At 42.9% G+C, this 19200-nt stretch overlaps 1 long non-coding RNA gene and 1 other non-coding gene across 2 annotated transcripts in view; both read right to left on the bottom strand.

Moving 5' to 3' along the window:
- Window positions 1–3449: 3449 nt before the first annotated feature.
- LOC118971769 (U6 spliceosomal RNA) lies at window positions 3450–3556 on the bottom strand. Its single transcript, XR_005060424.1, has one exon. It is a non-coding gene; the product is annotated as a U6 spliceosomal RNA (small nuclear RNA).
- A 1409-nt stretch (window positions 3557–4965) lies between these two features.
- Window positions 4966–19200, bottom strand: part of LOC118971720 (uncharacterized) — a 55394-nt gene continuing 41159 nt past the window's right edge. The window contains exons 2-3 of the long non-coding RNA XR_005060311.2: window positions 11789–11970; window positions 4966–5618 (exon numbers count right to left, since the gene is read on the bottom strand). This is a non-coding gene — a long non-coding RNA (uncharacterized lncRNA). The remainder of the gene's footprint in view (window positions 5619–11788; window positions 11971–19200) is intronic.

The raw sequence follows: 19200 nt of genomic DNA, 5'->3' as shown, positions 1-19200 counted from the left end.
CTCCTGGGGCCAGCCCCCTGCCTCCCCGGGAATGCAAATGGTCTGCCCAGGAGCAAGAGGACTGAGTTCCCAAAACCTGTGTCCTTGGCTGGCATTTCCCACAAGACATGGTCCAACCTTCCTGCCGTCACCTCAGCCCTCCACTGCCACCTCCATCTCAACCAGCTTCCGATTGCACGCTGTGGTTGGTTAATTTCATCCCAGTTTTTGTCATTCATGACAGCTTGTTTTGGAACCATTTTGCAGAAGCCTCTAAACACAATGCAATGCCTAGTCCTCCTGACGTTTACTGCCGCAGCAGGGTCCCTCAGGTCCACCTCAGGGGGAGCAAGAGAAAGACACCTCTCCTGCTCTGCATGCCTTTGTTCTTACCTGACTCTTCCACATATCAGTAATTTACTCCCCTCTTTTTTCTGAGAACATTTCCCAGTATAAATTGTAGCATGGCAAATAGTGTGCTTCCTCTGGTTCCAGAAAAGGAAAGCTGTAAATAATTTAAAGTTCCTGCTGTGCAAAATTACCCAAACAGAAAGTACATTTTTTATGCTTGGCACTGAGAATGGCAAAATAAGAAATTGTGCCAATTTTCCTACAGGTGAAATTTTAGCTTCTTTATAACGTAAGCACTTTGACTCTGAAATAAGTAATGTAATGAGATTTCTTGCAAGGCATGCTAGCATTAATGTGAGGCCATAGGAGTAATGGCCCACATTTACCTTTCCCAAAAAAAAAAAAAAAGACACAAAATCACTGCTTGAAAATCATGCCTGGAACCAATCAGCTACACCCCAGGGCTAAAAGATTGTGCTGATAGCATTTATGTCACCACAACTGTCCAGGTAATCTTACCCAACTTACATGAAAATATATTGTTTCGTAGAAAAGAGTTCTGAAGTGTATGCTATTTGAACTGCTAGAAGCCATTGTATTGTGAAACAGCCATGTGACCCATTTTTCACCCCTTAAGTAGTCATCATAAAATGGGGCCACATCTAGTTTTGCCTGACCCTCTGTGCATTGTGAGCACCTCCAGAGACGCAGGAGTTTCCTGCTTTGTGCCCAGATTTGCACTGACGCTGGCCACGCTCCATTCTCAAGAATGAGAACATCTCAGAGCAAGGGGAGGAGGGAGGCCATGTTACTGGGTGTTTTCTCCCGAACACCTGTGTTGGCAGCCTGTAGTGGAAAGAGAACCAGACATCTGGTCTGCTGTTAAGGCTGCTTCCTGGACACCAGGCCAGGGGCTCCGGTTGCTGGCTAAGCAGTTCCAGGTCTCAGCCTTCCCCATCCAGAAGGGCTGGGCCATCAGGCTTTATAAGGACAAAGCCAATGATTAAGGGGCATAATAATTTGCAATCACAATATAGGTCGGTCACAGGGACAGTTGTACAGCACGGAGAATATAGTTAATGATTCTGTAACAGCTTACTACATTGATAGATAGTGACCCCACTAGAGGGGACAAGGATTTAATACTATGGCTAACTGCTGAACCGCTGTGCTACGTATTTGAAACCAACATAAGATTGTATATCAATGATACTTTAATTTTAAAAATAAATACATAAAGAGACAAAGCCAAGCATTTGCAGACAGGAGCCAAATACACACCAAGGAGCATAATAAAACCTGTTTGCCCACAGCTACTAAGTATCATGAAACACGTGGATAGCAAGAGTCCGGTCCTGGTGGTCGCTCTCCACCCCTCTCCCAAAGCACTGGCTTCATCCTCAGGTGCCAAACGCTCCATGTCCTCACCTCCCCAGCTGCAGGTCTCTTGCAGGATGTCCAGTGGATGGGCAGTTCTGAGTAGATATTGAAAGGCCAGAGGTGTGAGGAGTTAGGCTGATGTTCTCCACAGAAAAGATAAGAGAGGAAGGAAGGATGGGAAGATAGAAGGAAAAATGGAAATGTTTTTAAACACCACAGAAAGAGCTGCCTCCTGTAAATGGTCTCCACAGTTGCAGTAGGAGGGGTGTCAGGATTCCCTAACTGCAGGGGACAAAGACTGAATCCTCAGCTCGTTTGCCTAAGGAGTGGGCCCTTACCAGGATCCTCACCGTTGGGCATGTCCCTAGGCAGCAGCTGGCATCACAGGCTATGTGCTCCGTGAGCTGGCCCTCAGGTGTCCATCCTGTCAGTGCTTCTTCAGTAACACCTTCTGTGACCCCTGAAGCAGGCCGGCTCTCTCCCATGTATATGGTGGTGGCCACCTTCTACCCGTTGCTTTCTTCACTGTGCAGCCATGAGGTCCGTGGGGAAAGGGATTGATCTGTCTTGCTCATGGCCTCATGCCCTCAGCCACCTGGTCAACACTCAACAACAGTGGCTGAATCAATGAGCTCAGGGTATCTCACTGAAAATTATAAGCCCATTTACATGCAGGTGACAGGCTCTGTGTTCTCCTGAGACCAAAGAGGATATTGGCCCCTTTCTTAGATTCTCCTGGGTAGGCCATATATGCAGCTATTGCAAACATGGCTTGGCTGGACACTGGGATTCTTGAGGGGAGACCAGTGACCAGTCCACAGGACAGCTCCCCCAGGTGCCTGTCCTCAGCACTCTTCCCAAGCTTGATCCCAGATACTCTAAGCTTAATGGGTGGAATGGAAGAGCCGAGAGACCATCTCACCTAACAGCAACTTCAGGCAGGCCAGGTCTAACTGCTCCTCGAGACATGGAACCATTAGCCTTTTAAACTTTTCCAGAAAACATACCTCATCCTCAAACCTAAAACAATGGAAGTTCTCTAGTTGAAAATAAATCCTACGTGCAGAGGCCCAGCTTTCTCACTCAGTAACTTTTCTGCCTGTCATGGACCGGAGGTCCCCAGGAGGCGGGACCTGGGCATCAGCCGTGTAGTCATGTAACAGTCACAAGCTCCCTGAGCACCTTCAGACAACTGGCGGGTGTCCTCCCTTAGCTCAGAGCAAGGTGAATCCACTTCAAAATACACCTGCTTGTTACTTTAAGAAAATCCAGAACGAGTTCCTCATCATGTATGAGAATCACAGAATAGAGTGCTTGAGAGTTACTCTCCACAAGTTACTGGCCTTGTCACTCTCTCTATAAAACGGGGCGTGGTGAGACAGCTACAGTCCAATGCCTCCTGAAAGATGGATTTGGACTGAGTGGGATGCTGAGCATGGATGACAGAATCTGAACTCACTTCTGATTTTTCTACTGGGTGAATACTTAAACCCCCGAAACAGAGCGTGTGGGATATATTTAGTATGTTTCATCTCCAAGTTTCAGTTCTTATATTGTAAACACCTGTATTCTAGTATCTGCTAGTCAGTCGCCTCTATTCCAAGTCCTTGGTAGCAACTTAACAGCATTATTTTTTACCTCAGAAATAATTTAGAGTGCATTTACTCCCAAATAGTGCAATTTGAAAGAATCGTAGAATGACTTTCCCTTAATCTTTAGCACTGGTTTTTTTTTTTCTTAAAAATATGGAACGCTTCACGAATTTGCGTGTCATCCTTGCTCAGGGGCCATGATAATCTTCTCTGTATTGTTCCAATTTTAGTATATGTGCTGCCGAAGCGAGCACTTTAGCATTGTTTTTAATGATCTCCAAATGCTGAGGGTGTGTCCCCATTGTCCTTGAATAGAACCTCTGCCTGTGTGGGCCATGTGCACAGCAATGGCAGACAGAATCCAGAAGTCAGGGTTACCACGACAGGCACACCGACTGTCAGTCACTGAGGTGCGAGTGACAGTGCCCTCAAGACTGATTTCAGGAGAACTTAGAGGTATTCTTACTACCAATTAGTCTCAGGGACAAATTCCCCCTGGACATAATCGTTCAGGGGTACTGACTCCACAAGGTCCCTTCTAAACTATAAATAAGCCATCCGTAGAATGTCAGAAGGAACTCCTTAATCAATAGTTCTATCAAGCTCGGTAGAACTTCCCAGACGGATTTGTGGGCTGTGACTCAGGAACACCCTCTGGTTTTCCGGGTATCAGGAGAACCTACTTTTCATGGGGTGGTCACAGAATGCAAAATGGAGATCCTGGGCTCAGAGAAAGCTTAGGAAGCTAGCTCAAGACTGAGAGAATCCCAGAGAGATGTACTAACTGGACATATGGTTATGTTTCAAGGGGAAATGAGACCTGGAAACAGAAACATCTTGGGTCACAAAAGCTGGACACTCAGGGGTCACCTGGCCTTTGAGGGGATGGTTAAAATGAGAACCCAGAATCCTTTCTCTTCCATCTCCAGGGACCAAAGGTTTCCTCCTTCCTTTGGGGATGGGAGCAGGATGGCTGCCTCTTTTCCTGGGTGAAAGAGAAAATGCATCCTACACTTACATGCAGACTTTCACATTTGCATGTGTAGGACATGTGGTCTGGTTCGCATCCTATCACCCCAGGGGCACGAATCAGGCTATGAGGACCCATGCGGTCGTTGTTTGCTTTCTAAATGAATAATGATCCACTGTGTCCACACCAAAACTCTGGGGTAAAGCTAATAAAGATGAACGTTAAAACCTAACAGCAATGCAAAGGGGAAAAAGCAGCCCGCTTTATTTCTCCTGGAGCTCCACTTGTCGTCAAAGGGAAGGGAGAGCTAGTTGGGAGGGCAAGACTGGGGCAAGTGGAGGGGATTCTCACTTCAGATATTTTTGTGGTCTCTGCTGGCTTCTTTGCCAAATATATGGGGTTGAATCAGAGTCTTTTAAATCAGGGTTTCCTACTGTCAGCACTGGTCACAACCTGGGCTGGGTGACTCTTCACTCTGAGACTGTCCCGTGCACCGTAGATGGTCATCAGCAACCTTGCCTCCAGGAACCAGATGCCAATAGAAACACCCCCATCCCTGAGCTCTGACAAATAAAAGTATCTCTAGGCAGTGCCAGTTATCAAGTAGGAGGCAAACTCTCTCCCTTTGAGAACCTCTGTTTTATTTATTACTTTTTTATTGAAGTAAAATTGGTACATAACACTATATAAGTTTCAGGTGTACAACATACTGACTCGATATCTGCCTACACTGTGAAGGGATCCCCACGCAAGTCTAGTTATCATGGTGCAAGTGACCCCCTTACCTTACACCCACCCCTACTCCACAGCCCCTTGGTAACCACCCATCTGTTCTCTGTATCTGTTAGTTTGGTCTGTTTGCTAGTTTTGTTTTGTAGATGCCACATTTAAGTGAAATCATATGGGATTCCTCTTTCTTTGACTCTTTTCCCTTAGCATAATACTCTCAAGGTCCATCTGTGCTGTGGCAAACGGTGGGATTGTAGAATACAGTCTAGAGAGGTACAGGAGGTATATTAGTTCTCTGTGCCACTCCACACATCCCCACAAGCTTAGTGGCTTAAAACACCTATTGCTTTTCTACTTCTGTGCTTCAGAACTTCCAAGCACAGCTCACCCGGGTCCTCTGCTGAGGGTCTCACACGACTGCAAAGTGTGAGCTGGGCTGTGTTCCCATCTGGAAGCTGGACTGAGGAGGGGTTCACTTCCAAGCTTCGGCAGGGGGTTGGCAGAATTCCCTGGTGGCTCATGGCTGGAGGCTGGGGGCTGTCCACAGCTCCGCAGAGCCCACAGCTCCCTGCGCGCAGCCCAGCACCTCGCAACACAACTTCATGTTTCTTCAAGGCCTGTAAGACACCAAGAAAGAGGCTGCTAGCAAATCAGGGTCTTGTAACACAGCAATAACAGAGGAGACATACCACCACTTTGGCCGTATTCTACTGACTAGCAGCAGGTCGCAGATGTCACCGAAACCCAAGAGAAGGGGCATTTCACAAAGGCACGAGCACCAGCAGGCAGGGAGCCCTGGGGCTCACCACAGGATTTGTCCACCACAGGAGGGAATGAAATAAAAAGAACTGCAGTGATTCTCCCCTGCCCCACTTGCCTGATGCTGTTTTTACGGGACGTGGTCACCATCACTTTGCAGCAATGCTGACTATACCCCACTGAAGGGAAAGCCAAAGAGGAGGAAGTGAGCTGCAGGACGCTTTCCCCCTCTTCTGTGCAGCAAGTGACACTACGCTAGGTCTCCAGCCAGAGGGCATGGGATCCCCCCTCATCCATCCCTTTGACCTACTGTCTACACTGAATGTAGTGGGACAGGGGGAAGAAAGTCAGGCCCCTTCAGAAACCCTAATGCTGAAGTGCAAATCCCTAAACTCTGGATGGGCTGTGTCCTCCTTCTCTCCTCTTCCCCGGGCCGCACCAAAGCTCTTAGCTCCACCCCTGCTCATCGCCAACATCCTTTTAAATGAGGGGTCGGCACAGAACTTTCTGCTTCTGGAAATCCAGTCAGCCCTTCCCTCATCCATCTGACCAATTTCTTTTAGATTTTGCTTGGAATTCTTTTCTAACCTTATGAAGAGTAGGTTTCTTCCGTCTGCTGGTGTGCTTCCAGACCCCGTCCTTACACACTGTGTGACTAAACACAAAATGTTTCCTTCGTCAGACAAATATAATTAAGAAGCCAGTTACTCAGCAAGCCCAATCATGTCTGAACCAAAGGCTAAAAATAGAGGGAGAAAAAGTCCTCCCAGCTGTGGAAATGAAAGCAAATCACAGTCTAAACCTTTCTATGTGGTAACCCTTTGTCCAGGAGGAAGTAGCCACCGTTTCTCACTACCTGGAAGCACTGGGCTCCGAGTTTTCTCCTCTTTCTCCCTGACTTCCAATTTCCCACTGCCCCCAGAGGCTTATTTGGCCTGATTGCACAAGTTGGAACTGTGCCTCCTCTGCCTCCCCCACCCTCAAGTAGCCTCTGCTCGTCAGCAGTGCCGCAGACAAAGATGTGTGTCTGGCTGGTAGCCCTCTATGACCCCTGCATGGTTTTCCTCTTATTCTCACAGAAGTCATGGTGATTTGTATTACCTCCTGTTGCAGATTACGCTTGTACAGTTATTTTCTTACTTTGATCCTTTTTTAAAAAAAAAAAAACATTGCAAGGTGTTTCTTCATCTTAGACATCACGGATTCTTAGCTTTGTAAAAGTCTTCAATGATCTCAACCCCCTCATCGTAGAAATGAGGAGAGTGGCGTTGATACAGTTGATGACCTGGCCAGGGGTCACCTGGTGTCCTTGCTGTGAGCAGAATTAGATGTATCAACACTATGCTGGCTCGAGGGCAGGCGACAACGGAGACCTGGTCACAGCGTAGGGCCTACAAGGCTAGGTTCATTGACTGCATTGTGATCGGTGAGAAGACAGGGTTACGGATAAACCATAACTCAGAACCTGAAAGTGCCACACTTGGGGAACTGCCTCTGGGGGCTTCCCACCTGCGTCCTGCTCCAATCGCTCCTACCTGCCTAGAACCCGTGTTTTCTTGTAATACAAGCACCAGGCTCCATCAGCCTCTAACTCTGCTCTCCCAGCTCTAATCAACAGTGACCCCATTCAGGGCACACCCACTGCTGTCCCTCTGCCCTCAGCCTGGCATGCCAGCTGCACCTGATCATTCTTGTTCCCATTGCACCAGGCCGTTGGGAGAGCTCTCATCCACAGTACGCCTGTCTGGTCCCGAGCACTGTGCTCAGCATTAAGGACGTGTCACTTAATTTAATGACCACAAAAACCCTGTGAAGTGGGTGGTACCTCCACTCTGCACACAAGGAGACTGAAGCTCAGAAAGGCAATGACTTGCTCATGCTCAGCCATTAGTTAAATGTGGTGTCAGGATTTGAACCCAAGTCTGACCCCAGAATCCACATTCTCTCTACAGCCCCAGCACAGCATCCCAGTAAACCTTCGATTTTCTCGGACATCACTGATTTCAGATACTCTGTCTCTTGGGAGCCCTTCATACACATACACATATGTCAGATTATTTATTCTCATTGTGTTTGGAAAGGGGAGTTCTTGTATTTGTGTGTAAAGCTAATGACATACGATTCCTCAGCCTTTACTTTAGTGCACAGATACACACACCACAAATATATGTGTACAATACTCATCCATATTTTGAGCAAGCAGACACTGCAACCCTAAGAAACCCCAGAAACAGAGATCTCTTTGCAGTCAGAGACTCACACCGTCACTAACTCCTCCACTGTCTATCTTGCCCTCCTACTAAGCTGAACTCATGCAGACTATTTGTTTCACATTTTTCTCAAAGTATTTGACAATTTACACCCTTACCAGGAACACTGAAAAATTAATCTGATGGTTTTCTGCTTTTATCCTGCAGCATGCTAACCTAATTGGCATTATATAATGTTGAAACATTTTGAAATTTTTTTAACATTAACTTCTTTTTCCTTTTGTTTCTGAGTTTCTCTCCCTTGTCTACCATTTCCAGTATAATTTTTTTTTTTTGGTATACCTCTAAGTAGTCCTTTGTGAATCTACACTGGATATTTCCTGTTCTTTGTGTTGTTTCTAAAGAAATTGCAATTTTCTGGGTTCTAATTAAAGTGCCCCACAGGATATTCCAGTTTTCCTCTGCTTCATGTAATATTATGCTATTTTTTTTCTATTGTGCTTTCTGCTCCTGTTTATGGATGCTGAATTCTCCTCTACAGTGTAGCCTTTCATGCCCATAGGAACCATAGATGGGTGTATGCTTATTATACCTTGCAAAGTTTGTAACACAAATACTGAATTCCTCCTCTTCTTGACAGTCCAACACTAAACATGTGGGAGGTCACTGCATCCATCCAGCTCATTCGATGAGCCCACAGATGAGCATTAGACAGCTTTGCTGATATCTCCACTAGAGTGGCACATACAGGCAAATGCCACAATGAAAGAATTCTCATTTTTCTTATTAAAAACAATGATCTACAGCTGCTGATTCCAGGTAGATATAGCAGGACATGACAGACCTATGCTACCACTGAAATCTTTTATTTTCGAAGAGCTGGATAAATTACACAATTCATATTTTTAAAGGATTGAAGAGCTAGAGCAGTGATGAAGACAGGAAGAACCGAAGCCCAAGAGACAGAAGAGTCCCCCGGTGAGATGGTGCTTGCTGACTGCTTCCAATATGACTATCTCTTGGCATATTTGCCAGGTCTGAACATGATTTGCAAAATTAAGCTCAACCCCAACTGAGGGATGCTACTGGTAGGTTTTGGGCCATCACTTAGGGATGGGGTGATGGGTTGGAAACTAGGAGAGCCCCCAAATCCCAAATAGGCATGTCTTCCTGTTGAGATGTTTCCTGAGCTCTGCTGCAGTGCTGGGAACTCAGGAACCTGGACACAAACACAGGTTGAAATTTCACGCAATGCTTAAGAGACTAAGTCTCATTAGAGGGAGAAACTGCAACAAACACAAAGCCAGCCTCCCTTTCAAGTCATCAGCTCTATTTGAACTTGTGTGAGGCAGGAGCAGAGATCAAAAACTCCAAAGGAAAAACATTCAGAGCTGAGAAAAACAGAGACTTTTCAATCAAAAGTCTCGGGAAGTCATGCCTGATGAGGGGGCTTGGCATAAAGGCGTAGTGACATCTCCCCAGGCTCCCTTAGAGAACAACACCCCACAAGAAGAGGGAGAATTGCAAAGGACATACGACCTGTCAAGGCATTTGCCAGATTTCTGAACTTGTACAAAGTGAAAGGTTGAAGAACTAAGCTCTGACTCTGAAGGGTGGAACATCCTATGACGAGGAGATAAAGCAAGAGCCTAGGAGCACCCCAACCCAGAAAAGGGGATGTAACAGGTAGGAAACAAGTCTTGCTGAGATTCCAACCCAAGATCATCTTAACTGGACTGAAGTGATCAGTGCCTTGTCCTGTACGTCCCCAAGAGAAAAAAGGAGCTTATGGAAGAAGACATTATCAAAAGCATGTATGATTTAGTTATTTTTATGCAATGCCTGGGATATAATAAAAATATGATTAGACAGGCAGTGGAACCAATAACTTTTAATTTTTTTTAAATTAGAGGTAATGATTTCAGTTTGGACATGTAAAGCTTGGAAGTCAGCATCCATGCTTGAACAAAAGCAAAAAACCTGGACAAACTGAAAATCTGTGATTTTTTCTTGAACTTATCAAAAAAGTTGAGGTCATGGGGTAAACCACCACCCCAAAATCTGGACACAGGCAAATACAGGGAATTATATCCCAGACCTGCTTATCTGGAACTTAAGCCACTAGAGCCATAAATTGGTAGGAATGCTTCAACAGCAATTTTGATGTACTGCTAGACGCTGAAGAATAGGCTAGCTCAGGGGTGAGGAGCTCCTGGGGGTCTTAGACGTAGCTGGGGTGGGGGGCACACATCTGTGGGCTTTACTTCCAGGAACCAAACCAGATTCTCATGGTAAAGATTGGAGAAAGATGTTCTGCCTCTGCTGAGGGAAAGGCAATCATTGGGAAATGTAAGAATCTTTGCCACACCTGAGGACTACATCCAATGGAAAAGAATTTCACAGAACCTTATCTCAGCTACAGAAAGGACATTTCCCCCAGTCAAGTCCCATGTAGCCTTCTTATCTCACCTAAAGGGAAAGTTTTCTCCTCCCTCATCGGGGACCAAAGCTTCAATGACATAGACTTGGAACACTGCAGCCATGGGAGAGAGTAGGCAAAAAGAAAGAGCCAAGGTCCTGCAGAAGCCCTTGTGAGGGTCAGAGCCCATGGACACAGGCCCCCTAACACAGTGAGATTCTATCACAGGACTACAAAATGCTTCCGCTTCCCCGCCAAGTACCACCACACCAAGGGGCTTCAGCATAAAAGCAATGGCTTGTGTCTAAAACAGCTGCAGAGTGCAGACAACATAGGGAGGAGTCCCTAAGGAAGCCAAAGCCAACAGGGGAGACAAAACCAATGACACTCCAGCCTCTGGCACCCACAGTAAATACCAGACACAGTCTAACTCTTGGCCAGGCTAACATAAAACCTAACATGATAGCCCTATTTACTTGAGTTTCTGTTACCTGAAAGGTCACATCCAGCTTGCAACAAAAAATTACAAGGCATCCAAAGGACAAGAAGAAGCACAAACTGAAAAGATGGGAATTTAAAAATCTAGGATTATTATGTTAATGTCTCTAAGAGACAGTGTAGGCACAGGCAAGAACAGATGAATAATGAATTGAAACTTTAAGTAAATTTTTTAAATGTTAGAAGTAAAAAATACCATAAGAGAAATCAAGGCTATTTTGATGAGCTCCTCCATCATTGTGACATCACCAAGGAATTAGTGACCCTGAAGAAAGGCCAATAAAATTTCCCAGACAAAAATACAGAGAGAAAAAATAATGGGGAAAATACAACCCAAAACAGACTACCCCAAAATTGTGGGACAATTTCAAAAGGGCGCCATATGTGCAGTTGGTATACCAGAAGATGAAGCAGAGAGCTGTGCAAAAGGAACATCTGCAATAATAATGGCCAACACTTTTCCAAAATGAGCAACAGACATTAAACCACAGACCCAGGGAGGTTAGAGAACACCAAGCGCGATAAATACCTGCTCCCAACAACTAAAAATAAATAAATACAACTTACATAGGCATACTAAATTTCAAAGCACAGAAAATCAGACATAAAGAGAAAATCTTTAAAACACCAGAGGAAAAAATCCTCTAACTTATAGAGGAACAAGGATAATAATTATAGCAGATTCTCATCAGAAAGAATGTAAATAAGAGTATGAAGTGAATTATTTTAAAAAATTAAAAATAAAAATAACTTAAAAGCCTACACAAGCAAATTAATCCTCTAAAAGTGAAGGTGAGGATAGGATATTTTACATGCTTCAAGAGACACAGAGAATACATATTAGATGTTTTCATGTCCGGAAGGGACACTTGGGAATGTGATGGCCGTGTCATGTACTTACCCAGGGCTGGCCGTGGCGCCCTCCACCAGCTGAAGAAGGGAGAGTGGGAACATCACTGGGGCCCTCACGGTGCTGTGCACGGACTGGCCCTCTATTTGGACTTCATGAAACTGTTCTAATACTGTAATGTTGGATACATGGCGTGATGCATTTGTCACACAGCAGGAAACAGGAGTAATGAACTGAAAGACAGAATATTGAAAACATCCAGACTGAAAGATCTTAAAAACAAAAGAATGAAATAATAATTCAAAGCATAAAAACAAGTCAGGACCTAGTCTGAAGTTCCAGTAAATGTGTAACTGAAGCCCCAGAAAGAGGGAAGACAGAGGATGGGGCAGAAAATTATTTGAAGGGATGATAGCTACGAGTTCCTCAAAACTGATAAAAGACCTCAACCCATGTATTGCAGAAACTCAACAAAACATAAGCAGAATAATTACCAGGAAAAAAAAACACATACCAAAGCTTATTTGCTTAAAATACTGAAAACCAGAATAAAAGAGAAAATCTGTCCAACAAGAAAAAAGGCATATAACCTTCAAAAGAGCGATGCTGGTGACTGAAGTCTACCTTTTCAATAAAATATGTACAAACCAGAAACAGTGAATGATATCTTTAAATTGCTGAGAAGAAACAAAATAACTTAACAACCTGGAATTTCATTCCTTCCTAAATTCATAAATATCCTTCAAAATGCATGAAATAAGGATATATTTAGGCAAATAAATGCTAAATTAATTTGTCAGAGGTTGAAATTACAAATAATACTAAAGGAAGTTCTTTAGACTGAAGGAAAATAATTCTTCATGCAAGAACTTATCAGAGGTGGTAAAGGATGAACATTAAATTCCTAAAGTATAGCTGAAAAAATAATGAGGATATATAAACAAAAATCAAAAATAGTGAAGTAAAATGAAAAATATACTTAATACAAAAGAAATCTGGAAAGGATTAATGAAAGAACCAAAAACAAAAGTGATGAATAGAAAACAAATTAAATTCAACTATATTATTAATTACATGATCTATAAATGGACTAAGCAATCCAGTTAAAAAACAAAGAATTTATTTAAAACAGGGTCCAGTAATCTAATGTTTGCAGAAGACAATGATATATGAAAGCTGCTATGAGAAAAGAAGAGGTGATAATGGGTGTAACACTCAAGCATAACCAAGAGTAACTGCTCTGGCTACATTAATATCAGATTTTTAAGACAACAGTTATTAGAGACTAAGAAAGATCTATCATAATCATAAGTACCAATCAAACTAGAAGATATAACTATCCTAGATTAGTACCACGTAATAGCATAACTAAAATGTGCCTAAGGCAACATCCACAGAACTAAAAGAAGAAATTTAAAAGCCCACTATCAAATTTGTACTAAATCTCTCTTGGTAGCTGATAGAATATAAAACAAGCAGGAAAAATAAAATTAGTAAGGCTAGAGAGGAATTAAACATTGATAAACTATGTCAACATAATTAGCATTTATAGAAAACTAATCCTGACAAACAAAATACATACATTTTCAAATTTACATGAAACATTTACCAAAATAGACAACAGTATGGGCTATAAAATAGATCTCGGAAAACTTCAAAGAATTGAAGCCACACAGATTAAGTCCTCTGACCTCAGTGAAATTAACCTAGATATCAATAGCAGAAAGACAAAAGAATATTAACAAACACTTGAAAATTAAACAACACATTCCTAAATAAACCTGAGACAAACAAGAATCACCATGCAAATCAGAAACTATTTTCAACTGAATAATAATAAAGACAGCATTTCCAATTTTTGGAATGCAGTTAAAGAGGTATTTAGAAGAAAATGTATAGCTTTGAACAAATGTGTTTAAAAATAAGAAAGGTTGATTCATTATCTAAGATAACCTCTGAATAAGCTAGAAAAAAAATAATTAAACCCAACAAAAATCAAAGGAGGGAAATAGTGAAGTTATGAGCAGAAGTCAGTTTAATAGAAAACAAACATTTAAGAGAGAAAATCAACAAAGCCAAAACTAGATACTTTGGAAGGACTAATGATATTGTTAAACCCCCTACAAGAAAAATGAGAGAAGTCAAAAATTATTAATATAAGTCTTTTAAAAAGAACATTACTACAAATCCTAGAAAGTAAAATGTTTAAATGTTGAAGAAATTAGGTAAAATAGTCTTTATTCACAGATGACAGGATTGTATATGAAAAAGTCAAAATAAATTTACATAGGAAGTAATAGTATTAAAAAGTGAATTTAGCAAGTTTGCTGGACAAATGTAAATACACAAATATCAAATGCTTGATGCACTATCAATAAGGAATTAGAACATGAAAAACTTAAATATAATTTCAAATAGTATTAGAAAATGTCAAATGTAACAAAAGATATGCATGAGCTTTACACTGAAAACCAGACACTACAAAAGAATTTTTCAAATGAAACATATATCTCTTGTTTCATATTGGAATACTCAATATTGTTAAAGTATCTCACAAATTTTCTATAAGTTCAATAAAATTCGTATCCAAATCTCAGCAGATATTTTTGGGAAATAACAAGCTGAATTTAAAATTCATAGGGAAAGTCAAAAGATCTGGAATATTCAAGAGAATCATGAAAAAGAAGAGTGAAGTTGGAAGATTTATACCATAAGATAGAAAGTCTTATTATAAAGCTGCAGTAACTAAGAGTGTGATAGCAACTCAAGGGTAGACCATTTGAACAACTGAAAAGAACACAGTCCAGAAGCAAACCAACACCTCTGCTAACAACTGCTTTTTGGAAAAGATGCAAGGCAATTGAATGGAGAAAGAATATTCCATTCAACAAATAGTGATGCAATGATTGGATAGACACACGCAAAACAAACAAACAAAACAAAACAAAAAACTTTAACTCATACCTTCTATAACCACCTGATACAGAAATTAATCTGAGATAGATATTCAACCAAATGGAAAAAGGGAGGCTATTAAACTTCTATAAACAAGACAGGAGCATATCTTCATGACCTCGGGGTAAGCAACAAAAATTTAAATGTGATGCACAAAAAAACACTAACCATAAAGAAAAATTTTGTCTATTGGACTAAAACAATTAAGTTATGTCAATTAAAAGAACACCATTAAGAGAATAAAAGGGCAAACTCAGATTGGAAGAAAATATTTGCAATACTTGCATTTGACAAATGGCTCATGTCCAGAATATTTAAAGATTCTAAATACCAGTAAGACAAGAAAAAACAATCCATTATTTCTTTGGCAAAAGAATTGAGCAGACTCTTCTCATAAGAGGATATCCAAATGGCAATTAAAAATACTGAGAGGTGCCTAATATCACTGTTGGTCAGGGAAATACAAACATGGAACTCAAGGAGACACCACCACACACAGCTGAAGTGGGGTACATTTGCAGAGGTTTTTAATGACTCTCAGCCCTTAACTTTTTGCAGCATCCCAGCAAACTCCAAGGAAGGTGATGGGGGCAGGGAATTCATTAATCTCTGCAATTGCAAAATGAAATTTGGTATTTGGGAATTTAACCACATAAAGTGAAAAATGTAAATGTTACAAATGTCCTTGAACTCAAAATTTTATTTGTCTACAGTGGTATGGGAGTGGCATTTCCCATATGAGTGGCAACTTTGGATTCTCCTATATGACTAACCCTGGGGAAAAGAGGATTTCCAGAACTGGGACCATAGCTCCCCAGTAGCCTTGATACCACTCGCTGGTCCTCTGGAGGTGTTTTCCCCGCACATCAAGCCCACTGCCGGTAAATTGGTTGGATGCTGGTCTCTTGGCACTTATGTGAACTCCAGGGTTGATTTCTCTTCCTTCTCCTCTTTGGGTCTCCATCTCGGAATCTCATACTCATATAAATGTAATTAGTAAAGTTTGTAGATTATACAAATATAAGTACAGCTTGCATACTAAGTAGAGTATCTATGTTCTATTTGAAATTTGTAAAAGGTAAGTGCAACATGAAACACATTCTTCTGACAGAGACTAAATCACTTTTCATTTTTGTGACCCTTGACTGAATTTGTATGTGTCAACGTAACTTCGTAGAAAAATTTTCGCATTAAAAGGCAGTCTGAGGTATCGTTCTCAGGCCTGCAGCAAAATGAAAAGACACCCCATAAATCATTCATTTGGAGAAGAGGACACAGAATAAGCCCTCCTAGGACGGACTCCCTCACGGTGCACACGGTCGGGTTCCCAGTACCCATGAGCCGTTCTTGAAGCCTCTGCCCCCACCTTGGGGAGGGAAGTACTGCCTCCACACACACACACCACACACGCTCAACACACACACACACTCACACCACCTACAGTCATCACACACACGCACTGCAAACATACACCCATCACTCACACACACCACGCTCGCTCACACACACTCATCACGTTCACACTGACACCCAAACACACACCACAAACACACACATCACACGCGCGCACGCACTCACACACTCCCCACCGGAATGAGAAGCACGACGGCCCTGACGAGTCCCCACCATGTCGCCCTTTGGCCGCGCTGCCCGGAGGGCTCGGGGGCGGCACTGAGCAGAGCGAGAGCACGGGGGCGCGAGGACCGTGGCTGGGGGTCCGGCCCGGGGAAGGCGCCCCGGGACCGCAGAGCTGGCCCCGCGCTCAGCGGAGGGGTGGCCGGCCGCGCCCCGGCCGCAGGCAGGCAGCGGGCACAGAGTGGGGCAGGAGCGCTGCGGGCTGCGGGCGGCGGGCGGCCGGTGTCCACGAGCTCCGTCGGGAAAGAAAGCGCGGAGAATGAGAGATGCAAAGAGGGGTTTTCTACGCCAGCAAATGGGAAGGAGGCCAGGAAACCAGGGGCGTTGCCCACGAGTCCCCGCAGGAGGGACGCCGGCTCAGCGTGACTGCTCAGAAGCTCTCTTTGCATCACTGTGCCAAGGGAGCCACCGGAAGCCCGGATGTGGCTTTAAACCTGGCATGGCCCTCTGGACCAGAGAGCGCTGAGGATGAAGACAAGCACAGGGCAGCGAGGGAAAGCCTGTCTCCTGCCCTCTGACCGGGAGCACACGCGAAGCCTGGCCAGCCATGGGCCTGAGCAGGACCGCTGCAGGGGGGGAACATGGGGTGACCGCAGTGCAAGGTCGTAGGCAAAAACGGATTTCTCTTAAGCTTTCATTGCTCTTCTTTCTTAGGAAGAACTTCAGTGACTGCACCCTAGCTCTGTCGGGGTCTCAGGGGTCCTTTCCTAGGTAAAAGTATCTCTTCCTACTTGTCACAGGCCACACATGCAGGCAACATTCCCTAAATATTCATGCAGTGGATTCTCTAGGGGCATTTTTATTGGGAAAAGTATGGGTTAGAAAAATAATGACTCCAAATTGTGGACCCTGTTACAAGGTGCACATGCATATCAGAAGACAGCCTTTCCAGATATCCTGGAAGAAACTAATATTCCTCCAAAAAGAGCTACACTGGGGAAATCCTCCAATTGCTGCTTTCCTCAAGAAATAAGGGCACACTTGTCCTGCCTTCAGGTCTTCATCGCGTGAAGAAAATTAGAGGCTGCCTATGGGAACACACAAATTAAATAAAAACATTTCCTTTCTATTTCATGTGGTTGTAATTTTTCACTGATTCATCACGGTGCAGATCAGAACTGATGAAGGAGAAAACTCAAAATGTTTTGTAAATATTGGAGAACAGTGGATATTTCTATCCATTTTTCCAACTCTGTAACTTACTGTCTTTACAGTTCTAAGGAAAGATTGGGAAGCCAGCTGTTTAATGTAATGGGTCCAGATTTACAAGGCATTCAGTTCAGCCTGTCTGACGCAAGGGGAAGTCCCAGGCCAGCTCACACCTGTGCGGAGGGGTTTCTGCTCCATCTCTTTGAGGATGTGGTAGCTCCATAAACTAAATTTCTCCACAGGAAATTTGTCTAGAACTCCCATTTATTTATTTATGTATTCGATCACATAATTTGTATCAATGTGGACTCATAGATATTTCTTTTATATATATTTATGTTGATTAAGTCATTAATATTTTTGTTTATATAAATTTTATGATAAATATTTATTATAAGTTAAAGAGTTATGATCCAGTGTTCTGGCGTTTGAATGGTTCCCGCTTTGGCCATTGGGAATACTTTCAGTTGGCACATGTGTCCCTTCAACAGACCCTTCTTTTTTGGCACTAGAAGATACTCCCGGCTTATCTTGTAAATTTCCTGTCCCAGTTGTAGAATTATCCATTTGTCCGAGGAGTCCTGGTTCCTTTTATTGGAGAATGGTAGTAGGAATCAAGGGACCAAGATCTGGGTTACTAGGTATGCTTGTTGTTACAGGTGTTTCAGCTGACAGAGCAAGAAAATGTGTGTAAGTACCAACATACGTCTATAATTATTACTGTATGGAACCATCTAGGTCTGTATTAAGCTGAACATGATTTACACTGATGTCTCAAACCCTGACCCACTACCGCATGGAACATCCCAGCCTCCCCCCTCGCTTACCTCCTCCCACTTCAATAGTGACAGACCTGGCTCCCACCATCTGCCACCCGTTAATCTAATTGTTCAGTTCCAGCCTACTTGTAGAGCAGTTTTAGAGTCATTGATGCAAATCCCCAGGGGAATCAATTGCTATAGAGTAGAGCACAGTGCTTTGGGGCTTTCCTTTGCCCTTCATTTTATAGACTTCAGTCATTTACAAGGTGCCTGGATTGACAACTTTTCCCCACACTCCCTTCATTGAAGATGTTTCATGTATTTATGGTGCAGTTAGAGTCACTTGTTACATTCTGTGTTCCATCCTGGGATTTCCCAAGCTTCTAATTTTTTCATTTGCATTCATTAAAGTTTGCTCCTTATGATACAAAGTTTCACAGGCTTTGCTCAATGGATAGTGTCATATATCCAACATTACAGTACCATGCAAAAGAGTTCTGCTGCGCAAAAAAAAAATCTTCTGTGATTCACCTATTCATCCCTTCTCCCTTCCCCTGATACTTTGGCAACTGCTGATCAGGTTACTGTTTCTATATAGTTTTGCCTTTTTTAAAAAGTCATATAATTGGAATCACATAGTATGTAGCCTTTTCATACTGGCTTCTTTCACTTAGAAATATGCACATAAGATTCACCCAGGTCTTTGAGTGTCTTGATAACTCATTCCTTTGTATCATTGAATAAAATTCTGTTACATGGGTATACAACACTTCGCCTGTGGAAGGACATCTTGGCTACTCCCATTTCAGCAGTCAGGAACAAAGCCACTTTAAACATTTGCATACAGGTTTTTGTGTGGACATGAGTTTTCAAATCACTTGGGTAAATACATACATGTGTGATGGCCAATTTGTATGGTAAGACTATATTTCCCTTTGTAAGAAACTGCTGAACTGTTTTGCA

Source organism: Manis javanica, chromosome 3 (genome assembly GCF_040802235.1).
Source record: "Manis javanica isolate MJ-LG chromosome 3, MJ_LKY, whole genome shotgun sequence".
Classification (NCBI taxonomy): domain Eukaryota; kingdom Metazoa; phylum Chordata; class Mammalia; order Pholidota; family Manidae; genus Manis; species Manis javanica.
Note: the sequence above shows the minus strand (reverse complement) of the source record. Positions and strands in the feature narration are given on the sequence as shown.